Source organism: Cherax quadricarinatus, chromosome 27 (assembly GCF_038502225.1).
Source record: "Cherax quadricarinatus isolate ZL_2023a chromosome 27, ASM3850222v1, whole genome shotgun sequence".
NCBI classification, from domain to species: Eukaryota; Metazoa; Arthropoda; class Malacostraca; order Decapoda; family Parastacidae; genus Cherax; species Cherax quadricarinatus.
The window spans coordinates 19,967,295-19,972,515 of NC_091318.1; the positions used below are offsets into that span (position 1 = coordinate 19,967,295).

The following is a 5,221-nucleotide window of genomic DNA, read 5'->3' on the forward strand; positions in this document are numbered from 1 at the left end:
TATGTTCTCCATCAGTAAAATGGGTACCTGGGTGTTAGTCGACTGGTGTGGGTCGCATCCTGGGACACTGGCCTAATTTGCCCGACATGCTGTGCATAACAAGGGTCTTTTTATATAGTAGTATGCAGCGCTGTATAGCCCTTGTGGCTTAGCGCTTCTTTTTGATTATAATAATAATATATAGTAGTATGTCATTGATGTCAGCTAGGCCTGTATACCTTGTACATGTACTTGTAGTAAATAAATTATTATTATTATAATCAAGGGGGAAGCGCTAAACCCGGAGGATTATACAGCGCCTGGGGGGGGGGGGATGTGGAAGGCATTCAGGCTTAATTCGGGGAACTGGAGCACAGATCCAATTCCCTAAATCAAGAGCCCCTCACCAACATCAAGGAACCTTCCTTGAGGGGATAGTAAATAAAGATATTATTATTACTACAGTATCGATGGCCTTTTGCAAATCTAAGGTTACCATTCCTATGAGGTTCCCTATCGACATTTCAGTTCTCATGTAATCCATCAGATTAATTAGGGAGGTGTCGGTTGAGTAAGATCTCCTAAAGCCTGATTGGTAACTATGCTGCAATCAACCCATCATCAGGAGCTTGCAATGTTGCAGAAATGTGTAGGAAGTCCAAGTATATTAGTTACTGGGAACTTATAGCTCGAATGAGCTAGAACATTCCTTGAATTTTTCCAATGGAATTTCAAGGGCCTCAATGGAAATGAGTTACTCTAGCTGACTTTTTTGGGTTATATGGTACCTGAATGAACTTACTTAGCTTGCGTAAGTTAGGTGTTTTGTGAAGCCGAGGAAAGTGGACAGTGTTGGTCCTTGTGTTGCCCAGTAAACTGAACCAGGTAAACAAACATCTGTTACCTGCCAGAATAACACTGAAGACATCGACGTAAACTACACCTGTAAAAACAGTAAACTGCACTAGTAAAGACAGTAAAGCTACACCAGTAAAAGAGTAAGCTACACCAGTAAAAGAGTAAGCTACACCAGTAAATAGAGTAAGCTACACCAGTAAGAGAGTAACCTAAACCAGTAAAGAGAGTAAACTACGCCAGTAAAGAGAGTAAACTACACCAGTAAAGAGAGTAAACTACACCAGTAAAGAGAGTAAACTACACCAGTAAAGAGAGTAAACTACACCAGTAAAGAGAGTAAACTACACCAGTAAAGAGAGTAAACTACACCAGTAAAGAGAGTAAACTACACCAGTAAGAGTAACCTACACCAGTAAATAGTAAACTACACCAGTAAAGAGAGTAAACTACACCAGTAAAGAGAGTAAACTACACCAGTAAGAGTAACCTACACCAGTAAATAGTAAACTACACCAGTAAAGAGAGTAAACTACACCAGTAAAGAGAGTAAACTACACCAGTAAGAGAGTAATCTACACCAGTAAAGAGAGTAACCTACACCAGTAAAGAGAGTAAACTACACCAGTAAAGAGAGTAAACTACACCAGTAAAGAGAGTAAACTACACCAGTAAAGAGAGTAAACTACACCAGTAAAGAGAGTAAACTACACCAGTAAAGAGAGTAAGCTACACCAGTAAAGAGAGTAAACTACACCAGTAAAGAGAGTAAACTACACCAGTAAAGAGAGTAAGCTACACCAGTAAAGAGAGTAAACTACACCAGTAAAGAGAGTAAACTACACCAGTAAAGAGAGTAACCTACACCAATAAAGAGAGTAAACTACACCAGTAAAGAGAGTAAACTATAACGATAAGGAAGATATCTCTCAGCCTCAACAGGTACACTTGGGGTTGTGTGATACGTGGTCTTCAAGGTTCTGGTGAGGAGAGCTCCTGATCCAAGTAAGTTTATTCAGGTACACATAAATAGTTACATAAATTATCATACATAGCAGCATATGTGTAGATTACCTAGGATAACCCAAAAAAAGCCAAAGTGACTTATTTCCATTGGGGTTCTTGATATTTTCATTGGGGTCTATGAAATTGAATCTGTGCTCTCCATCCTTAGATCAAACCTAAATGCCTCCTATTTTCCCCAGGAGCTGTATGACCCTACGGATTTAGAGCTCCCTTATGAATATAATAATGATAATATTAGCAGTGGACTTCTCAGGGACCCCAGTGGGAATAAGTAACTTTGACTGACTTTTTTTGGGTTATCCTGGGTAATTTACACTGTATGATAACTGTACTGTACTTATGTGTACCTGTGCCTAAAGAAACTTACTTACCTTGATGCCAGTAAAGGGGCTCAGGATTTAAGGTGGTAAACCTTCTTCGCCCTTGGAACGAACATATTGTCTCCTATTACCTGTACGCTTCATTGTATGACCCCCTACATGTTTAGTGCTTCCATTGATTTTAATAATATTGATGCTAGAACTCAGTTTACCTGGAGTTTACATGGAGAGAGTTCCGGGGGTCAACGCCCCCGCGGCCCGGTCTGTGACCAGGCCTCCTGGTGGATCAGAGCCTGATCAACCAGGCTGTTGCTGCTGGCTGCACGCAAACCAACGTACGAGCCATAGCCCGGCTGGTCAGTTTGGATTTGACTTAAGTTTATTGAGGTACAGGTATACCTAAGTACAATTGTCATATATAATTTAACAAATGTGTAAATTACCCAGGATAACCCAAGAAAGTCAAAGTGACTTATTTCCATGTTGGTCCTTATTTCCATATTTCCATTACCATATACAACGTATATTAATATATGTCCCAAGGAATAAATTGTTTTTCTTAAAAATGTAAGGTAAAAAAGAAAAATAAATTATGGAAAATGTATATGCTTTTAATTATGTGTATGTGTGTATATATATATATATGTATATATATATATATATATATATATGTGTATATATATATATATATATATATATATGTGTATATATATATATATATATATATATATGTGTATATATATATATATATATATATATATATGTGTATATATATATATATATATATATATATATATATATATATGTGTGTCTATATATATATATATATATATATATATGTGTATATATATATATATATGTGTATATATATATATACATATATATATATATATATATATGTGTGTGTATATATATATATATATATATATATATATATATATACAGTGGACCCCCGCTTAACGATCACCTCCAAATGCGACCAATTATGTAAGTGTATTTATGTAAGTGCGTTTGTACGTGTATGTTTGGGGGTCTGAAATGGACTAATCTACTTCACAATATTCCTTATGGGAAAAAATTCGGTCAGTACTGGCACCTGAACATACTACTGGAATGAAAAAAGTTCGTTAACCGGGGGTCCACTGTATATATATATATATATATATATATATATATATATATATATATATATATATATATATATAAATATATATATATATATATATTAAATGGAGAGTTAGAGGTATTGGGAAGATGGAAGGAATATTTTGAGGAATTGTTAAATGTTGATGAAGATAGGGAAGCTGTGATTTCGTGTATAGGGCAAGGAGGAATAACATCTTGTAGGAGTGAGGAAGAGCCAGTTGTGAGTGTGGGGGAAGTTCGTGAGGCAGTAGGTAAAATGAAAGGGGGTAAGGCAGCCGGGATTGATGGGATAAAGATAGAAATGTTAAAAGCAGGTGGGGATATAGTTTTGGAGTGGTTGGTGCAATTATTTAATAAATGTATGGAAGAGGGTAAGGTACCTAGGGATTGGCAGAGAGCATGCATAGTTCCTTTGTATAAAGGCAAAGGGGATAAAAGAGAGTGCAAAAATTATAGGGGGATAAGTCTGTTGAGTGTACCTGGTAAAGTGTATGGTAGAGTTATAATTGAAAGAATTAAGAGTAAGACGGAGAATAGGATAGCAGATGAACAAGGAGGCTTTAGGAAAGGTAGGGGGGTGTGTGGACCAGGTGTTTACAGTGAAACATATAAGTGAACAGTATTTAGATAAGGCTAAAGAGGTCTTTGTGGCATTTATGGATTTGGAAAAGGCGTATGACAGGGTGGATAGGGGGGCAATGTGGCAGATGTTGCAAGTGTATGGTGTAGGAGGTAGGTTACTGAAAGCAGTGAAGAGTTTTTACGAGGATAGTGAGGCTCAAGTTAGAGTATGTAGAAGAGTGGAAATTTTTTTCCCAGTAAAGTAGGTCTTAGACAAGGGGATGTGATGTCACCGTGGTTGTTTGACAGACAGAGTAGATGGGGCTGTAAGAGAAGTAAATGCGAGGGTCTTGCAAGAGGGCGTGGAGTTAAAAGATAAAGAATCACACACAAGTGGAGTTGTCACAGCTGCTCCTTTGCTGATGACACTGTGTCTTGGGAGATTCTGAAGAGAAGTTGCAGAGATTGGTGGATGAATTTGGTAGGGTGTGCAAAAGAAGAAAATTAAAGGTGAATACAGGAAAGAGTAAGGTTATGAGATAAAAAGATTAGTGATGAAAGATTTGAATATCAGATTGGAGGGAGAGAGTATGGAGGAGGTGAACGTATTCAGATATTTGGGAGGACGTGGTTGAAGCGGATGGGCCCATGAAAGATGAGGTGAATCATAGAATTGATGAGGGAAAAGAGTGAGGGTGCACTTAGAATCTGTGAGACAAAGAACTTTGTCCTTGGAGGCAAAGAGGAATGTATGAGAGAGGTTTACCAACATTTTATATGGGTGTGAAGGGTGATGAATGTTGCAGCGAGAGAAGGTTGAGGCAGTGGAGATGTTCATGTCTGAGGGCAATGTGTGTAGAATATAATGCAGAGAATTGATTGAAGTTAGAGGAGGTGCGGGATTACCAAACTGTTGTCCAGAGGGTCATTGAGGAAGGGGTTGTTGAGGGTTCGGACATGTAGAGAGAATGGAGCAAAACAATTACCCCCAAGAGTGTATCAGTCTGTAGTGGAAGGAAGGCGGGTAGGGGTCGGCCCAGGCTGCTGGAGGGAGGGGTAAAGGAGGCTGAAAGCAGGGGCTTGGACTTCCAGCAGGCATGCGTGGAGCGTGTTTGATAGGAGTGAATGGACAATGGTTTTTAATACTTGACGGAACAGTTGAGTGAGCAAAGTAACATTTATGAAGGATTCAGGAAACTGGGCAGGTCGGACTTGAGTCCTGAGATAAAGCACAGTGCCTGCACTCTGAAGGAGGGGTGTTAATGTTGCAGTTTAAAAACTGTAGTGTAGAGCACCCTTTCTGGCAAGACAGTGATGGAGTGGAATGATGGTGA

The 5,221-nt window shown here is 38.5% G+C and overlaps 1 protein-coding gene across 7 annotated transcripts in view; it reads left to right on the plus strand.

Moving 5' to 3' along the window:
* The first annotated feature begins 706 nt into the window (after positions 1 to 706).
* LOC128691176 (zinc-regulated GTPase metalloprotein activator 1) overlaps positions 707 to 5,221 on the plus strand; it is a 115,337-nt gene continuing 110,822 nt past the window's right edge. For 2 of the 7 annotated variants that reach the window (XM_070089091.1, XM_070089095.1), the window contains exon 1: positions 819 to 977. The gene's annotated coding sequence lies outside the window, so the exon portion shown is untranslated. Of the gene's footprint in view, positions 1,021 to 1,767; positions 1,840 to 5,221 lie in introns of all 7 variants that reach the window. The other 5 variants (XM_053780025.2, XM_070089092.1, XM_053780024.2 and 2 more) reach the window with 5 other exon arrangements.